We start from the raw sequence: 20,378 nt of genomic DNA on the forward strand, positions 1-20,378 counted from the left end.
CTGGTTGAGCAGTATTCCGTTGTATTTATATACCATATTTTGTTATTCATTCGTCTGTGTTGTTTCTACCTATGGCTATTGTGAATAGTACTGCAACGTACATTGGTGTACAAGTCGGCTTGAGTGTCTGCTTTGAAGTCTTTTGGGTATATATATACCTAGGAGTAGAACTGCTGGGTCATATGGTAGTTCTGTTTTTAGTTTTCGAGGAACTGCCACACTGTTTTCCACAACGGCTGTACGATTTTGCATTCCCACCAACAACAGGTAGGGTTCCAGTTTCCCCACATGCTTGCCAACATTTGTTATTTATTTATTTATTTATTTTAATCTTAGCCATCTTAATGGGAGTGAAATGGTATCTCATTGTGGCTTTGATTTGCACCTCCCAGATGGTTAATGAGGTTGAGTATCTTTTCATGTGTTTGTTAGCCATTTGAATGTCCTCTTTGGGAAATGTCTTTTCAAATGTTTTGCTAATTATAGGATTGGATTATTTGTCTCTTTGTTGTTAAGTTCTCTAAGTGTTATATATATTTTGGTTATTAGATTCTTATTGCATATATGGTTTCCCAAGATATTCTCCCAGTTGGCAGCTTTACTAAAAGACTTTTAGTAAAGTCTTTCGATAAACAAAAGTTTTCAATGTTTATAATGTCTCATTTATTTATTTTGTCTGTTGCTGTTTGTTATATTAGATAACCCATTGCTAATAGCTGGGCCTGACAGCGTTGCCCTTGCATTTTCTTCTAAGAATTGTAAGGTTTTAGTTTTCAGATTTAGGTCCTTAATGCATTTTGATTTTTTTTTTGGTATGGTCCGAGACATGGATCCTGTTTCCTTTTTCCGCATATGGGAATTCAGTTTTCCCAATACCATTTATTGAAAAGACTCTTCTTTCCTCATCGGATAGACTTAGCATTGTTGTAAAAAATCAGTTGTAGGTTTATTTCTGGATTCTCAATTCTATTCCATTGATCTATTGGTATACTAATACCAGGCTGTTTTGATTACTGTAGCTGTATAATGCATTTTAAAATGAGAAAGAATGAGTCCTCCTACTTTTTCTCTTTCAACATTGCTTTAGCCATTTGGAGCATCTTGTCATTTCATATAAAGTTGAGGATTTGTTTTTCCATGTCTGTAAAGAAGGCTGTTGGAATTTTGTTTGGGTGGCTGTTGGTTTTCATAAATGCCCTGAACCATACTGAGGAACTTTCCTTTTATTCCTGTCTTGCTGAGGATCTTTATCAAGAAAGGAGGTTGGATTTTATAGAAGGACTTTTCTGTGTCTTATAGAGATGATCATTGGTTCTTTTCCTTTGTTCTTTTAGTGTGGTATATTACATTGATTGATTTTCTAATTTTGTACCAGCCTTGCATTCTTGGTATAAATCCCACTTGATTGTGTTTGACTCTTTTAATATACTGTTAGATTCTATTCACCAGTATTTTGAGGATTTTTGCATCTGGGGATATTGTTCATAAGGGATATTGTTCGATAGTTTTTTGTGTCTTTCTGATTTTTATATCAAGATAATGTTGGCTTCATAGAATAAGCTAGGGGTTGTTCTTTCCTTTTCTATCTTTTGAAAGTGTTTGAACAGGATTAATGTCATTTCTTCTCTAAATGTTTGGAAGAATTCCCCAGTGAAACCATCTGGTCTAGAACTTATTTGTTTATACGTTTTGATTACTTATTCGATCTCTTCATTTGTTATTGGTCCGTTGAGATAAGCTTTTTCCTCTTGAGTTAGTTTAGGCAGGTTGTGTGCTTCTAAGAATTTGTTCCTTTCATCTTGGTTATCCAATTTGTTGGCATAGAGTTGTTTATAGTATTTTATCATAATTCTTTTTGTTTCTGTTGGGTCAGCTGTAATGTCTCTTTTTTCATTTCTTATTTTGGTTATTTCCATCTTTTTTTTTTCTTTGTCAGTCTAGTTAAAAGTTTGTCAATTTTATTGATCGTTTCAAAGAACAGGCTTATAGTTTTATTGATTTTTCTCTGTTGTGTCTCTGTTTTCAATTTTATTTATTTCTGCTGTGATCTTTTTTAAATTCTTTTCTTCTAATAGCTTTAGATTTAGCTTGTTTTTCCCCCCCTCATTCCTCAAGTTTTAAAGTTATATTATTTATTTGAGATATTTCCTTTTTATTAGTGAAAGTGTCTATTCTTATACATTTCCCTCTGATGACTGCTTTTGCTGCATCCCAAAAGGTTTGGTATGTTGTATTTTCATTTTTATTTAACTCTAGATATTTTATTTCTCTCTTGATTTCTTCCTTGATACATTGTGTGTTTAGTAGCGCATTGTTTAATTTCCATGTATTTGTGTGTTTTTTAGTTTTCCTTCTGTTATTAATTTGTAATGTTGTTATTCTTTTGTAGCCAGAGAAGATACTTTATATAATTTCAATTTTTAAAAATTTGTTGAGATTTGTTTTGTGGCTTAGCAAATGATCAGTCCTGCAGAATGACTCATGTGCACTGGAGAAAAGTGTGTATTGTTCTGGTGTTGGGAGAAGTGCTCTATACATGTGCATTAGGTCTAATTGGTTTATGGTGTTGTTTAAGTTCTCTGTGTTCTTACTTCTTTTTAGATATTCTGTTCAGTATTGAAAATGTATTGAAGTTTTTAAGTATTATTGTGGCGTTGTCTGTTAGTCCTTTCAGATCTTTCAGTTTTTGTTTCATATAATTTGGGGCTCTGATGTTAGGTACCCCGGTGGCACAGTGATTAATTAAAGCTCTCAGCTGCTATCTAAAAGGTCAGCAGTTGAAACTCACCAGCCACTCCACGAAAGAAAGATGTGTCAGTTTGCATTCATAAAGACTTACAGCCTCGGAAACCCTATGGGGCAGTTCTACTCTGTCCTGTAGATTCACTGTGAGTCAGAATTGACTTGACAGCAATGAGTTTGATGTTAGGTGCATACATGTTTATAATTGTTATGTCTTCTTGATGGATTGACCCTTTTATTATTATGTAATGCCCTTTTCCATCTCATAACAGATTTTGATTTAAAATCTATTTTATCTGATATCAGTATGGCCATCCTTCCTCCCTTTTCATTACTGGTCTCATGGAATATTCTTTTCCATCCTTTCACTTTCAGTCTTTTGTGTCCTTGAGCCTAAAAGGTGTCTCTTGTAGATAGCATAAGTATAAATCAAGGTTTTTTTTGATCCATTTTTCCACTCTTTGTCATTTGTGGAGAATTTAAACCATTTACACTTAAGGTAATTACTTGAGAATGAAGGACCTATTTCATTCATTTTGCTGATTGTTTTTGTGTATCTTGTATCTTCTTTGTTCCACAGTTTTCATGCTTTTGTTATTTTTTGTGTTTTGTTTCTTTTTTACATTCTTTTTTTATTTCTTCTTCCTTCTGTGTATATTTTCTACACCCTTTCTTAGTGGTTACCACAAATATTACATTTAACAACTTACAAGTGCACCGACTTATTTTAGCTGGATGTCAACGTTGAACTTACAAACAACAAGTAACATACAACATTAACATACTTGAGCTCTACTCATGTTTGCTCCTCCCTTCCCCATTCTGTTGTTGTGACAGCAATTACTTCATTATCCATTCTGTGTCATTTAGGTTAAATTTGTACTTATTCCTTACACGTTTGATGTTGTATTGCTTGTGGAACTTAAATAGTAAGTTTACTCACTGGAAATACCATACAAGTAGCTCTTATATTTGCTTGTGCCATTGCCTTTATTGTAGATCTCTCTTCCTCTTTTTTTTCACCCTATACAGAGTTGAGTATCTGTCTAGTGTTCTTCCATTTCCATCTGGAAAACTCCCACAGATAATTCTTGCAGAGCAGGTCTGGTAGTTATGAATTCTCATAACTTTTGTTTATTTGGGGATGCCTTGATTTCACTCTTACTTTTGAATCACAACTTTGCTGGGTAAAGAATTCCTGGTTGACAATTCTGTTCCTTCAATACTTTGTCATTTCATTGTGTCTTGGTCTCCACGGTTTCTGAAGAGAAATCTGTACAAATTTTTATTGAGGACCCCTGTTATGGAGCCCTGGTGATGTAGTGGTTAAGAGCTTGGCTGCTAACCAAAAGGTTGGCAGTTCAAATCTACCAGCTGCTCCTTGGAAACCCTATGGGGGCAGTTCTACTTTGTCCTGTAGGGTTGCTGTGAGTTGGAATTGACTCGATGGCAATGGGCTTTATATGCTATACTGTATAGTTTTCTTGCTGCTTTTGGAACTCTCTCCTTGCCTTTGTTTTTCAAGAGTTTTATTACAATGTGTCTTGGTGTAGACTTCTTTTTATTTTTTCTACTTGGAGTTCACCTAACTTCCTGGATTTGCAGGCCCTACACCTTCTTCAGGCTTGGGAAATTCTTTGTTATTTTATCTTAGAAAATTGGTTTTATCTCTTTCTTACTGTCCTCTTTTCTGGAATTCCAAAAATTGTAATGTTGGATTTCCTAATTGTGTCCCACAGTTCCATTTGACTTTGTTCACTTTTATTCTTTCCTCTTGCTTCTCTTGAGACTTGATAAGTTCAGTTACCCTGCCTTCTAGTTTGCTTATCTTCTCTCCTATCTGCACGAATCTACTGTTGAATCCTGCCCTTGCGATTTCTAATTCCGTTATTTTATTCTTCAAGCCTAGTATTTCTCTTTGGTTCTTTTTAATGTTTCCTGTCTTCTTATTGAGTTTTTTTTTTTTTTTTTTTGTCCTGATCTCCCTTAGTTTGTTTTCTGTGTGTTCTTTGCCTTATTTGAACATATTTAACATTGTTTTATTGAGGTCCTCTGTTTTTAACCTGGCTTCCGTAGGATTTTCTCTTCTTCATGATTTTCATTTAATACGGCCATTTTCTCTTGTGTTCTTGTATGTCTTATGATTTTTTATTGGAACTGAGGCCTTTGTGTATTTTATTGTCGTAATTCTGGAACTCAGACTCTTCTCTCCCTAGGTGTTGTGATTTTATTTTTTTCTACTTATTTCTTCCCTGTTCCCCAAAAATCCACTAGAGGGTGCTCTTTCCCTTAAGCTTTCCAGCACTGATTTAGCAATTCTGGGGACTTGTGCCTACCTCCCCTCTTCTAGGGGAGAGTCCCCAACACTTTTTTGTTTGCATTTCACGGGCTGTGTTTGCCTCTCCTGGTTTGGCTGGGGGCTGGGTGGGAGGGATTTTTCTTAAGTACTGGAGAGAAAGTTTTTTCTGTCTTGTAAGATTGATGGGGGCTCTCGTCTCCCTGTTGATGTTTTTCTGGTTGCCTCCAGAAAGATATTTGGAGTTTGAAGTATCAGACTGTTGGTGAAATTTAAACTTCAATTTTCTCCTTGCCTTAATGAGCTCATTCTCTGTTTCTGAATGGGAGGGGTTCCTGTGTGGTAGGGAGAAAAAAGAAAACAAAGAAAAGGGGGAAAAAATAAAGAAGAACAGAAAAGAAAAGAAATGGGAGCTTTCTAACTTGATTACTGACTCCCTCTACCTTCAGCTTTTCGGCCAGTTGGTGTAACTATTGAACTGGTTTCCAGGGTTCTGAACTTGTTGGTTTTGGCATGTTTATTTGTTCTATATTATGTTTTTTTTTTTTTTGGTGGTGGAGTGTAGATACACACCTCCCTAGGTTGCCTCTTCAAGGGGAGCCCGAGGAGTCTTTCGTAAGTCTGTGTCTGGAGGATTTTCCGACCATGGTTCCTTCCCCAGTGCCTGTCTGTTTGCTGGGTTTGGTTATCACCATGTGCTGTCTTCCGCTCTCTCCCAGGATTCACATGGCCCCAGATTTGTGGTGTGCCAAGATGACCGCTTCTGGGTCTGTGTTCTCAGGCTTCTCTGCCCTCTATGTCCTCACTGGGACCTGACTGCCTATAGGGTCTGGATCTCTCTGCATGCGGTATACCACTTCCTTCCAGGACTCACATGGCACCAGATTTTCCCTTGCATCTAGGTGTTCTTTCTATGCTCAAGTGCAGAGGCTTTTCTGCCCATGGTGCCCTCACTGGTGCCTGACTTATTGGAAACTTGGGGCCTCACTGCACTCTGTACCAGCTGCCGCCTTCCCCAGATGGCTGTGTTGTGCTTGGCAGGAGAGTGGTGTGAGGATGCCCCGTGACCCTCCACTCTTCCGCAGTCAGTATGTTGCTACCTTTACTTGATTGAGTGTTCCCTTTAGTCCTCTACTTCTTTGTTGGATGTTGAGAGTTCTGAGGCCCTCGATTTTTTCATTATTTGCTTGCTTTTTTCTGTGATAATTGTGGAGTTTCAGGTTGTGTGACTGCTCATGCCACCATCTTGCTCCGTGTCCAAGGCATTTTATTAAATGTTCTCTGCCAAGATTTCACATTAGCTTAGAATGTAATTCAGTCTTTACTCTCTGTGCAGACATCTTCTCCAGCAAGCACTCGATGAGCCTATGGTTAGCCTCTTTGTTCTCTAGGTGAGCCAGCTAGATGTTAATACTGTTCTGCTACGAGGTAAGAGCCCCTGACTCAAACTTACGGACAATGGACTGAGACTTTTGCAAAGTGCATTTTAAGAAGAGATGACTTTTTGCTTCTGAAGAGAAACCACTGAGCCCTCCAAGAATAACAAAAGGGACTATTTTGCAATTAAGCACATGATTTGGAGTGGAGAATTCAGATGTTGCTGTGCTGGTCTAGGCTGTTAATACTCTTCTTTTCCTCTTGTGGGCCCCCTTGATCAGGTAACACAGAGCTTTCATCCCTGGGATAGGGAATGTCCATTACCTTCTGCAATACAGGTTGTTTTTCCCTCCTTCTCCTGACAAATCAATTCAATGTTCCTTAGCTTTCAAAAGAAGAAATCTCTCTCCTTTTCCAAATCTTTAATGGTAAATTTCAGTACACTGACCTGCTGTGTTGATCTGTCTGCTTCGTCATCCTGGTTGCCTACACAAGGATTCTTTTTTACCACACCTGGGCTAGCGTTAGAAGTTGCAGTAGATCTCTGAATTGAAATGGGCCTCTGTGGAGCTGCACAGAGCTGGAACAGCAAGGGAAGGTGCCATTGCAGTTTCTTGACTTGTCTGGCACCTACAGGGTCATAGTCTTCTCTGTCATAGTTTGCATCAAAAAACTTGAACCAATGAATGAATTCCAAATTGTCCTGAAACTTTCCCTTTAGTACATAAAATAATACTGTCCACAGGAATTATTTTGTCAACACTTATCCTCTCTCTCTCTCCCTGTCTTTTGTTGACACTTATTCTCTTAAAACCTGCTTCTGATGGTTTCTGGATGTTTTCATATTGAGCTTCTTAGCTTGGAATTTCACTCAAGTCATTGGAGCTGGGAACAGCATGTCCATAAACTGAAAATATACAACCCCTGAGCACATCTGTTTTGATCTTTGTCATATTCAATTGCAGAGATTCATTGATCCAGCCAGACATGTCGTGTCGACTTAGGTTGTCACTGGTGACTGACATCAAGTATGTGTTCACTGGCATCTTCGGCTCTTGGTGGAACCACATCCGCTGTCTATACCTGGCCCCGGTTCTGCCTTTACCTTGCTCTAACCACCAGACACTGCTTGCTCCCCTGACACCTCTTGCCTGCCTGCACAGTGTTCCCTCACGTACCACCTATTCCGTGCTGACGTTATGGATCGTGTTTTGGGGGTCGTATCTACGAAATCTTTGCCTAACCCAAGTTACAAAGATCTTCTATGTTTTCTACTAGAAGTTTTATAGATTTTATACTTTGGTCTGTGATCCATTTTGAGTTAATTTTTAGTGTATGGTGCAAGGTGTGGCTCCGAGTTCATTATTTTGCATTTGGCTGTCCAGTTGTTTCAGCACTGTTTGTTGAAAAGGTTATCCTTCCTTCATTTTTAAATGTTTTTTCCTTTTCGTTCGTCCTCTTTACATACTAAGTCTCCCTTCAACTAAATACACCTTCCCTGGCCCTGTTACATCTTGAGCACATTATTCCTTTTCATTTTGCTGCCTCCTTGCCTTCTTTGTCCTTACCTTCTGCCCAGTCCTTGTCTTCTTCTAGTACAGTAACTGCCAGCAATTTCATTTCTGCTTTTTCAGTTCAAAACCGTGGCTCTCTTATAATTGACAACTTCCTAGGTGCTAGAGTCAGTGGTCTTTCCTTGGTCTTTATTTTTTCAATCTTCTCTAACATTTGATGCTGTTGATGTCCTTTCTCCTTCAAACATGTGTTTGGCTTCTGTATTCCCCTGACTCTTCCTTCCCCAATGATTATTCTTTGCAGCTTCTTTCTCTGGCTTGTCTTCTTTCCACCCCTTACACGTGGGTGTTCTCAAGATTATATCTATAATCAGCCCTTTCTTCTGTCTACAGTTTTCTCCGTTGGAGAACTCATCCACTCCCATAGCCTGCAGCTACACATCTGTGTGGGTGACTGAGCTTTCTTTCTTGCTCTTGACTTCTCCCTCAAATCTTAGCGGCTTACAATAATAGAGGTTTATTCCTCACTAATGTTAATAATCTACTGTGGTTTGCCTGTGGTTCTGAGTGGGCACCAAGAAGGATGAGCCATGAGGTCAAGGAAGCTGAAGAGGATCTGTAAGTCCCAGCAAAGTTAGAAAATATGGCATTATCATTTGTCAATTAAGTGTAAGGCAGAATTCATCATAGGCTAATATTTCTCCAGATATCGTGCATAGATATAGCATGCCATGCAGGCTTAGTGATGAGAGAGCCCTTTGAGGGGCAAACAATCACTCTTCCTTTCTTCTGTTAGTGTAAACACACTCATAAAATCACGGTGACAGAGCAGAGGCTGCCATGGCTGTTAGAGGTATTCTTACTGTTTATGTTAATATTTACTGAGTGTCAGCATCATGCTACATGCTCCGGAGACCAAATAATTAACTCCAGTTTCTGCCTGCTGGACTCTTATAATTGGGACAGACGGCAGTGCAATGAAGGAAATGAGGGAAGTGTATTAAGGCCAAGGAGAACGGAGACTGAAATCAGAAGCGCGTAGTGTCGCAAACATGCCAGCTAGCTTTAGAAAGGGCACTTGTGCATTGGCAGGAGAGGCATGTTCCCATGGTGCAGGAGAAGCTGCAGAGTCGTGACTGGCAGGCCCAGTGGGCCCCTGAAAGGCAAGGCCGGAATGCTCTGCCGCTGAGGGCATGACTTTGGACAATCTCTTTTGCCTCTGGGAGCCTGGTTACGTTAGCTGAAGTGATGATGAGGTGCCCCTGGGGCTGTAGTGAATTTTAATTAGGTCATGTGTGTGAAAGCATCCAGCCCGGGCTCTGGCATCTGGCTCCCCAGAGCATTCCCCCTGACATCTGTCATTCTTCTCTGTGTCTCTTGCCATTTTGGATCGGTGTTATGTTGCAGTGGACCTCCATGTAAACTTGGGCCATTGCTTAAGACCATCTAGGGTTTTGAAAATGGCCTAAACCAAGAATGGCAAAATGTACAACTTCTGCCTGTTGAGACGCTCCCTAAAAAAGCCTTTGTTGTGATGTTTTATGAAGGACAGGGCTGCTCTTTTCATCCTTTAAAAACACATCTTTAACAGCATTTTAGCTTGAAACCAGAGGCTTTTAGAGGTACAGATGTGGTTCTTTAACTTGCGTCGTGCTGTACTGTGGAAAGGTAGGGCCTCAGTAAATACCTTTTACAGAGAAACTTTCAAGTCCCTTCCAAACCGAACGGCCTGTGAATTAATGCCTGTCTCCCCAGTGATTAAGACAACTTCAGAGCAAAATAGCTGCGTGTTTTTGAGGTAAGAACCAGCTTGCTTTTCTTCAGCAGCCTAAGTAAATGTGCTTCTATTTGCAATATTTTCTGTCAAAGATGACTTTTTGACATTTATTTTGTTGTGACTGTACTTCTAGAAAGACCTTTATATAATTCACTACAGAGAATTTTTAAGTCAACATTACTGGAAATTGGCAGGATTTCTAAGGCATTGTTGTGTTGACTTACTTTTCTGATGTTTGGCCCGATCACGTAACTACGTTGGATAGAGTGTCGGGTTTTGAGGATTGTATTTTACTTGCACATTAGTCAGATTTTCCTTTGAAACACTTTTTTAGGAGCGGCAGTAAAAAACAAAACAAACCAGTCGTCATCGAGTCAGCTCCGACTCGCAACACCCCACGTGTGTCAGAGTGGAGCTGTGTTCTGTAGCGTGTTCAGAAGTAGGTCACCAGGTCTCTCTTCCCAGTCACCTCGGGATGGAATCGAACCTCCAGCCTTTGAGTTAACCGTGGAGCTTGTTAGTTAACCTTTTACACCATGCATTTTGTTAATGCTAGTGTGAGGATTTGCAGAATAGTCCTCTACTGTGATGTAAAATTAAAACCAACGAAACAAAGCACAGTAAATGTGGGTGACATCGACTGTGCGGCTCATGATCCCAGGGCATTGAAGGGCCCCAGGTGGGCTGGCGTCTGGGCTCGGGCTTGGCTGGGGTCCCAGCAGTTGGCCAGCCATGGCTCCTACTCTTAGAACAGCACTTGTGTGGAGGATCTGAAGACCATTTATATGCAGAAGAGGGCTGTTAGGGAGGATCGAATTGGCTAACACAGAGGCTTTATAAATAGTAGGACTGTGTCTCCAGCCTTTGTTCATTCTGTTCACAACTAAAATTTCTTGGCAGCCTGTAACTAATGAGAACGGAAAAGTACTATTTGCAGAGATTTAAAACTAGCACACTCTAAAGCTCCCATGATACTTTGTCACTAATTGTTGCTTTTGCTGCTGTCTTGGGTGACCAGAGCCTTTTCCAAGTTGAGCTCTTGTCTCAGGTAATGAAAACACCACCACTCTGACCAAAACTCTGAGATGTGTAATGGGAGAAAGCCCATTTTGTCAGCATGATGATGTTACCACGTGCTCAGTGCTGGAGAGCCATGCTCAGTGCTCTGTGCTGAGGGTCCCCAGCTGGGCTCTGGGGTCAGTCTGGCGGAATCCAGTAACTTCCCTCCCCACTTGGCATCCATTTGTGAGTCAGGATCTCTGTGCGTGTACATTTGGGATAACAACTGTACTGGCATAGGCACTTAGGCGAGTACTCAGTAATGCCGACTACCGCTAGCACAGTTCTTCAAGGGAGATACTGTTTTTCCCGTTTTACTGATGAGGAAGCCAAGGCTTAGATAGCCAACAATTACTTATCTAAGGGTCCATTGCTAGTCAGTGGCTGACTTCAGAATCTGTGTGCTTAAGCGCTAAGTTATACTGGTTCATCTTCCATTTATCTGGAATTCTTCAAAGATGCACCTTGCTTTAAATAAATCTGATACATAAGACCTTTTTGCCTTGGTTTTTCAGTTTCTCATTTAGAGAGTTCATGGCTTCTCATAACTTCATGTCAGCTCATAGCTGCCTTACCCAGTTTCCATGTCTTGTGTGTATTGCCATGTATGTTATGTTAAACTGTTGTGTTAAAGTCAGTTTCTGTAATGGTGCCTTCCACTACACACGTATGCACACACACACACACAGCAACAACAATCCCTCCTTCCCTCTAAAAACAAAGCAAAACAAACGAACAAAAAACCTAAAACCAATCAATGAAGAAAAATCTGTGAAGGCCTCACAAGGGGGAGGTGGCATTGAAGTTGGGCAGGTTGAGAAGCGCAGGCATCCTGAATAGAAGGAGAAGCTGGTACAAATAACTGGTGCTGTTAGAGAATGTGGTGTTTTTTAAAGGAATGTTAGATGACTGTAGGCCTGATAGAAGGGAGTGATGAGGCTTATCAGTTTAGGTTTGGACTGCACTACATAGTGCCCTGACTGTCATGCTAAAGAATTGGGGCTGATCTTGTAGAAAATTGGGGTAACCTGTGGCTTTTAAGCTGCAAAGTATTGTGCTCAGGTTTTAGAAAGTTAGCGGGCGGCAGTCAGAATGGAGCGGCTGGAAGTGGTAGGGTGTGGAAAAGGAATACGTGCCAGGAGGCCGTTGTTGTCTGTCAGGGAGTGTGTGTAGAAGATAGAGCTTTAGCACTGTGTGCTTTGGCCCATACAAGAGTAGACAGGAGAGTGGGGTCAGCAAAGGAGCCCAGGGGGTGGTGGGCATATGATGGAGAAGGAAAGGGAATGGGGCTTGGAGAGAATATAGATGTGAGATGTTGTAGAGGAGTCCGTGGACTGAAACTACAAAAAGACAAGTTTGAGTTTGACCCTTAGAAGTCACCAGTGATAGCTGGAAAGGCTTCATAATGAAAGTGCTGGAAAGTAAGAGAGGAATATGATGGTATTGAAGAGCAGAGAGAAAATGACCCAGGGAGTTCAGCTATGGATGAAAGGGACAAAATGGCAGTAACTTGACAAGGCCAGGGAGAGAAGGGCTGTGAGTTCTGGTGTGTTTTTAAGGATGGGTGAGGCATGGAGCAAGCAATTAGAGGGTAAGTAGAACTTGATGATCCAAGAGGCAAAGGGGATATTTGATGGTGCAAGACCCCACAGGAGATGGGGAGGGATAGATTGAAGCCCAGCTGAAGGGGTTGGTTGACCGTGGAGAGGAGCCAGAGTCCCTCCTAGGCACATAGGACTTTGCTTTATAGTAGATGTCACTAATTAATGTCAACGTTCTGTTTTATTTAACAGTTGAGTTAGGAGTGGTGGTTTTCTTAATAAAAACAATTCTTCACTTTACCATTTTTACCCCAAGGTGTCTTTAAATAGCAAACTCCTTAGTTGACTGAAAATTCCTTCTTTGTAAATGTAAGCAAGCGCTCTAGCTGCTTGAGGGCCCTCAGGGATGCATAGCCGCCCACCTGCTAACAGCTCTCTCACCTTAGTGTTTGATGGCAGCTCTCTGGGCCCTAGTCCTATGGCACGTGGGGTGGGGTGAGGAGAGCGGATGGAAAAGGCTCGGATGGAGTTGTAGTTGTGTTTATATGGGTGCTTTCCCTGGAAGAAGAGGGGCAGAGGAGCTGCTTTACGGTTTTCTCTTCTTAGAGCTACAGCTTGAGGGGCAGGGATAGGGAGGGTGTGGTCAGCCTGAGGTACCTACAGAAGAGACTGAGGCCAAATCTGTTTTAGTAGCTTGAGAACAGAGAGAAAGGTGAAGGTGACTGGACTCGCCACAGTACGCCTGTGGTCACTGGCTTGGCATGAGCTTTCCCTCTGCTTGAAGGAACCTTCTCGTTTACTTACAGAAAAAGGGCTAGTCTCTTGTGACAGTTTTTCTTGATGTTGGGAGATGCCTTAAATGCACCACTCTCAGATGGACACATTTGGAGTCTTACCGCATGTAATCTCACTTTTGTCAGAATTTAATGGGGTCTACCCTGGAACTCCAGCTGTGTACGTTTGCTTGCAAACAAAGGCAATTTTAGGACGTAATGTAGAAACCGGTGCACCTGAGAGAAAGCTGGTTTGCTAAAGGTAACCACTTCATAAAACCAAAAAACCAAACCCATTGCTGTGGAGTCAAAATTCTGACTCATCATAGTAAAATTTAAAACTGGCCCTAAAACTGCAACAGAAACTTCCCATCTTTGATAATTCACTATCATCAGCAAAGTCTGGGTCTCAGCCAGCGTCTTCAACTGAACAACTGAGATTGAACTAAATGACATCCTGTTTTTGAATTTAGGTGCCCAGTTTCGGGGGTGTTCTAGTAAGATTGAAAGCAGAAAACTTGACTTTGGTTAACTTTTTTTTAATGTGCTAGGAAAGCTTACTATCTAAAGACAACAAGTGAAAAATGTCTTCTGTAAGATTAATATGCAGTTCTTAGTATCTATTTTTTAAGTTTTGTTTTTTGATACTGAATTTGTTCAAAGCTTGCCCCAACTATGGGAACCCTGGTGGCATAGTGGTTAAGAGCTATGGCTGCTAACCAAAAAGTCAGCAGTTCAAATCCACCAGGTGCTCCTTGGAAACTCTATGGGGCAGTTCTGCTCTGTCCTAGAGGGTCGCTATGAGTGGGAATCAACTCGATGGCAACGAGTTTGGTTTTTGTCCCAACTATATACGAAGTATGTTGGAAATTTGGTGTTAGAAGTGGTTTGCTTTCTGCAGTGCAACGAGTTTCTCTATTTTTTGTTTTTAAATAAAACTTTATCGTGATTTAGGTGAAAGTTTACAGAGCAAATTAGTTTCCAGTTCAACAGTTTATACACAGCTCATTTCATGGCATTGGCTGCAATCCCCTCAATGTGTCATCTGTCTCCCCTCTTCCTCCCTGGGTTCCCTGTTTCCATTCGCCCATCTTTCCTGCCCCTACCTGTCTTCTGAAATTTGCTTTCAGGCAAATGGTGCCCTTTTGTTCTTGTATAGTTGATTGTTTTGAGGTGCACATTTCTCTCAGGTATTATTGTTCACTTCATAGGCCTGTCTGTTGTTTGGCTATAACGTGATCTCCGGGAGTGGGTTCAGTTCCAAGTTTGAAAGGTGTCTAAGGGCCATAGTCCCAGGGGTTCTGTCAGGCTTTATCACAGCGATAAGTTGGGTCTTATTTATGAATTTAAATTTTGTTCTATATTTTTCTCCCACTCTGTCCAGGACTTACTACTGTGATCCTGGTCAGAGCGGTTGGTAGTGGTACCCGGGCACCATCTGGTTCTTCAGGTCTCAGGCTAGTGAAGGCTATGGTTCACGTGGTCCATTAGTCCTTTGGACTAATTGTTTCCTTGAGGCTTTTGTTTTCTCACTCTTCTTTGTTCCAGACGAGAAGAGAGTAGTTGTTGTATCTTAGATGTTTCTGCTTGCAAGCTCTTAAGACCCCAGCAGTTACTTACCAAGGTAGGATGTAGAATATTGTCTTTATGGATGATGTTATGCCAGTTGTCCTGGATAACCCCTCAGGCTATTGTCCTAAGCCTTCGGGTCCAGTGATTCAGTCCCTCGAGGTGTTTGGTTATGGCTAAGAGAAGTTTTCATGACTGTGTGCTCTGAGTGCTCTGTTGAATATATTTGCAGCACGTATAGATATGTATGTACAAATGTCTACCGCCAAACTTATATATGTTTGTGGGTATACTCCACTATGCCATCCCACACCTGTTCAACTTATGTATCTACCTACAGATCCACTCATAAATTATTGTTATTTCTGTTGTTGCAGGATTGTATATTTAATAGTATTTACCGATGTTGCCTGTTAGACTGTGGCATACCTCTCAGTGTATTCCTTTGCCTTGGTCATTTTGTGCTGACTTACTCATACTGTGTATTGTCCCCTCACCAGAGTTAATATGTGTCTACTGTTTAGTTAGTGATTTTCCCTTCCTCCTCCCCACCCCCCAAATCCTTGGTAACCATCAAAGAATGTTTCTTGCTGTGTGTAAACCTTTTCTTGACTTTTTTTTAATAATAGTGGTTTCATGCAATATTTGTTCTTTTGTGACTGACTTATTTTACTTAGCGTAATGTCTTCCAGGTTCATGTGTATTTTGAAATGTTTTGCAGATTCATTGCTATTCTTTAACATTGTGTAGCATTCCCTTGTGTGTATGTACCACAGTTTGTTTATCCATTCATCCGTTGATGGGCACTTATGTTGTTTCCATATTTTTGCTGTTGTGAATAATGCTGCAATGAACATTATGTGTCTGTTCACGTAATGGCCCTTTTTTTCCTAGGTTATATACCTAAGAGTGGGATTGCTGGATCATACGGTATTTGTATTTCTAGCTTTTTAAGGAAGTGCCATACGTACCTTTTTCCACAGTGGCTATACCATTTTACATTCCCACCAGTAGTGTATGAGAGTTCCAGTCTCCCCACAGCTTCACAAGAATTTTTTTTTTTTTTAAATCAGTGCCATTGTTGCTGAGGTGAGATGGTATCTCATGGTAGTTTTGGTTTGCATTTCTCTAATGACCAGTGATTATGAGCATCGCTTCATGTATTTGTTCGCCATCTGAATGTCTTCCTTGGTGAAGTGTCTGTTCATGTCCTCTGCCCATATTTTAATTGGATTGTTTGTTGCTGAGATGTTAACATTTTCTATAAATTTTAGAAATTAGTCCTTTGTCTGATATGCTGTTGCCAAATTTTTTTTCCTAGTCTGTACATTCTGTTGTTATTCTTTTGGAGAAGTATTTTAATGTACACAAGTGTTTAATTTTTAGGAGGTCCCAGTTGTTTAGTTTATCTTCTTCTGTTTGTATATTTTTTAGTTATGTTTGATAGTCTACTTATGTCATAAATTAGGGCCCTTCAGTTTGCTCCTCTTTTTTCTTCCATAATCTTTATAGTTTTAGGTTTTACATTTAGGTCTTTGATCATCTTGAGTTAGTTTTTGTATATGGTGTGAAATATGGATCTTGCTTCATTTTTCTGCAAATGGATATCCAGTTTTGCCAGCACTGTTTGTTAAAGACACTCTCTCTTCCCCATTTAATGAGTTTTGATCCTTTGTGGAAGATCAACAGTCCATAAGTGGATGGTTTTACTTCTGGGTTCGCAGTCCTGTTCCATTGGTCTATGTGTCTGTCATTGTACCAGTACTAGGCTGCTTTGACCACTATGGCTGTGTAGTAGGCTCAGAGAGTGGCAAGTGTGAGGCCTCATATGTTGTTCTTCTTCCGTAATACTGGGCCTCTTTCTTTTCCATATTAAGGTGGTAATTAGCTTTTCCATCTCGTTAAAGAATGTTGTTGTAATTTGGGTCCGGATTGCGTTATATCTATAGATCGCTTTGGGTAGTATTGCCATTTTCACAATGTTAAGCCTTCCTATCCCTGAGCATTTCATTTATGCAGGTTTCTTGCCTTAGCGTTTTGTAGTTTTCTTTGTCTAGGTTAGATTTATTCCTAAGTATCACATCTTCTGAGGGGCTATTATAAATGGTATTGTTTTCCTGATTTCTTTTTCAGAGTTCTGTGTGTTAGTGTAGAGAAATCCAACTGATTTATGTATTTTGATCTCATACCCCGCCACTCTGCCAAATCCTATTTCCAATAGCTTTCTTGTAGAATCTCTGGGATTTTCTATGTGTAGGTTCATATCATCTGCAGATAGGGATAGTTTTACTTCTTCCTTGCCAAATTGGACGCCTTTTATTTCCCTTTCTTGCCTTATTGCTCTAGCTAGTACTTGCAGTACAATATTGAATAAGAGTGGTGATAAAGGCCATCCTTGTCTGGTTCCTGTTCTCAAGGGGAATGCTTTCAATTTCTCTCTGTTGAGAATAATGTTGGTTGTTGGTGTGTTGTATATGTACCCTTAATTATGTTGAGGAATTTTCCTTCTATTCCTATTTGCTAAGAGTTTTATCAGGAGTGGGTGTTGAGTATATCAAATGCCTTTTCTGCATTGATTGATAAAATCATGTAGTTCTTTTGTTTTATCTATGTATTTTTTTTTATGCAGTGGATTACAGTGATTGATTTTCTAATGTTGAACCATTCTTGCATACTTGGTATGACTCTCACTTGGTTATGACATCTTATTTATTTGATATACTGTTGAATTCTGTTGGCTAGAATTTTGTTGAGAATTTTTGCTTCTATATCTATGAGGGATATTTGTCTATAATTTTCTTTTTTAGTGATGTCTTTGCCTGGCTTTGGTGCCAGGCTTAGGCTGGCTTCATAGAATGTATTCAGGAATATTCCATCCTTTTCTGTGTTCTGCAGTGGTTTGAGTAAAATTGGCATCAGCTCTTCTGTGAATGTTTGTTAGAATTCTCTTGTAAAGCCATTTGGGCCAGAGCTTTTTTTTGTTTGGAGTTTTTTTTTTTAAACGACTTCTTCAATTTCTTTTTTTATGGGCCTGTTCGATTTTTCTACTTAATTTTGTGTTAGTTTAAGTAGGTTGTGTGTCTCTAGGAATTTGCCCTTTTTTCCCTAGGTTTTCATGTTTGTTTGGGGTATAGTCCTTCCTAGTATTCTGTTGTGATCCTTTTTATTTCAGTTGGCTCTGTTGTAATGTCACCCATCTCATTTCTTATCTGGGTTATTTGCATCTTCTCCTTCTTTTCCTTTGTTAGTTTGGCCAGTGGTTTGTCAATTTTGTTGATCTTTTCAAAAAATCAACTGCCCTGGTGGCGCAGTGATTAAGAGCTCTGCTGCTAACCAAAAGGTCCGCAGTTCAAATCCACCAGCTGCTCCTTGGAAACCCTACAGGGCAGTTCTACTCCGTCCTATACGATTGCTATGAGTTGGAATTGACTGGACAGTGGATTTTTTTTTTTTTTTCTTTAAGTCTTGTTGATTCTTTGTTTCATTAGTTTCTGCTCTAATCTTTATTATTTCCTTTCTTCTGATGACTGTGGACTTCTTCTGTTGCTCTTTTTCCCTTTGTTGGAGTTGTAGGGTTAAGGTGTTGGTTTGGGCTTTTTTTTTTTTTAAATGTTTACGAAGTTTTTTTTATTAGGAAAACGGATTCTTTTTCTTTTTTTAAATTGTACTTTAGATGAAGGTTTACAGAACAAACTAACTTCCCATTAAACAGTACACATATTGTTTTATGGCATTGCTTAACAACCTAGTGACAGATCAACACTCTCCCTTCTCGACCTTGGGTTCCCTATTACCAGCTTTCCTGTCCCTCCTGCCTTCTAGTCCTTGCCCCTGGGCTGGTGTGCCAGTTTAGCCTCATTTTGTCTTATGGGCCTGTCTAATCTTTGAATGAAAGGTGAACCTCAGGAGTGACTTCATTACTGAGTTAAAAGAGTGTCCAGGGCCATACTCTTGAAGTTTCTCCAGTCTCTGACAGGGCAGTAAGTCTGGTCTTTTTTTTGTGAGTTAGAATTTTGTTCTACATTTTTTCCAGCTGTGTCCGGGACCCTCTATTGTGATCCCTGTCAGAGCAGTCAGTGGTGGTAGCCAGGCACCATCTAGTTGTACTGGACTCAGTCTGGGGGAGGCTGTGGTAGTTCTGGTCTGTTAGTCCTTTGGACTAATCTTTCCCTTGTGTCTTTAGTTTTCTTCATTCTTCCTTGCTTCTGAAGGGGTGAGACCAGTGAAGTATCTTAGATGGCCACTCACAGGCTTTTAAGACCCCAGATGCTACTCACCAAAGTAGAATGTGGAATATTTTCTTTATAAACTCTGTTATGCCAGTTGAGCTAGATGTTGCCTGAGACCATGGGCCCCACATGGACCATGGGCCTAGTAATTCAGTCTCTCAGGGAGTTTGGATGTGTCTGGAGTTTCCATGACCTTGCCTTGTACAAGTTGCACTGGCTTCCCCAGTATTATGTACTGTCTTACCCTTCTCCAAAAGGTACCACGTACCTATTGTCTATTTAGTGTTTTTCCATCCCTTTGCCTCTCCTCCCTCCTAATCATCAAAGGTGGTTTCTTTTTGTGTGTAAACCTTTTCATGAGTTTTTATAGTAGTCTGATACAGTATTTGCCCTTTTGTGATTGACTTATTTCACTCAGCATAACGCCCTCCAGATTGATCCATGTTGTGAGATGCTTCGCAGATTCATCATTGTTCTTAATTGTTGCGTAGTATCCATTGTGTGTGCCATAGTGTGTTTATCCATTCATCTGTTGATGGGCATCTAGGTTGTTTCCATCTTTTTGCTATTATGAACAATGCTGCAATAAACCTGGGTGTGCAAATGTCTATTCGTGTGACAGCTCTCATTTCTCTAGGATATATCCCTAGGAGTGGAATTGCTGGATCATATGGTGTTTCTATTTCTGGCTTTCTAAGGAAGCACCATTTTGGTTTCCAGAATGGTTGTACCATTTGCATGCCCACCAACAGTGCGTAAGAGTTGCAGTCTCCCCGCAGCCTCTCCAACATTTGTTAATTTTCATTTTTTTTTTTTTTAATTTGTGCCAGTAATGCTGGGGTGAGATGGTATCTCATTGTCATTTTGATTTGCATTTCTCTATTTTTTTTTTTTTTTTAATGGCTAGTGTTCATGAGCATTTCCTCATGTTTCTGTTAGCTGCTCGAATGTCTGCTTTGGTAGAGTATCTGTTCATTTCCTTTGCCCATTTTTTTAACTGGATTATTTGTCTTTTGGTTGTAGAGGTGGTGGATTTTCCTGTAGATTTTAGAGATTATACTTTTCTTGGATTTGTAATAGCCAAAAAATATTTTTCTATTCTGTAGGTTCTCTTTTTACTCTTTTGATAAAATCTTTCAATGAGCATAAGTGTTTAATTTTCAGAAGATCCCAGGTATGTAGCTTATCTTCTGGAGTTTGTGTGTTGTTAGTTATGGTTTGTGTCCTGTTAATGCTGTGTATTAGAGCCTCTAGCATTGATCCTATTTTTCTTCTATGATCTTTATAGTTTTTGGTTTTATATTTAGGTCTTCAATCCATTTTGAATTAGTTTTTGTGCATGGTATGAGATATGGGTCCTGTTTCATTTTTTTTTGCAGATGAACATCCAGTTTTGCCAGCACCATTTATTAAAAAGACTGTCTTTTCCCCATTTGATGGACTTTGGGCTCTTGCTAAAGCAGGTGACCGTAGGTGGAAGGATTTACATCTGGGTTCTTAA

The 20,378-nt window shown here is 40.0% G+C and overlaps 1 protein-coding gene and 1 pseudogene across 3 annotated transcripts in view; one reads left to right on the forward strand and one right to left on the reverse strand.

Moving 5' to 3' along the window:
- The window catches only part of NUDCD3 (NudC domain containing 3), a 193,960-nt gene that overhangs the window by 65,556 nt on the left and 108,026 nt on the right, over positions 1 to 20,378 (forward strand). The gene's annotated exons all lie outside the window — the stretch shown is intronic.
- LOC111752990 (microtubule-associated protein RP/EB family member 1-like) lies at positions 6,254 to 8,443 on the reverse strand (annotated as a pseudogene).

This window comes from Loxodonta africana, chromosome 8, assembly GCF_030014295.1.
Source record: "Loxodonta africana isolate mLoxAfr1 chromosome 8, mLoxAfr1.hap2, whole genome shotgun sequence".
Lineage (NCBI taxonomy): Eukaryota > Metazoa > Chordata > Mammalia > Proboscidea > Elephantidae > Loxodonta > Loxodonta africana.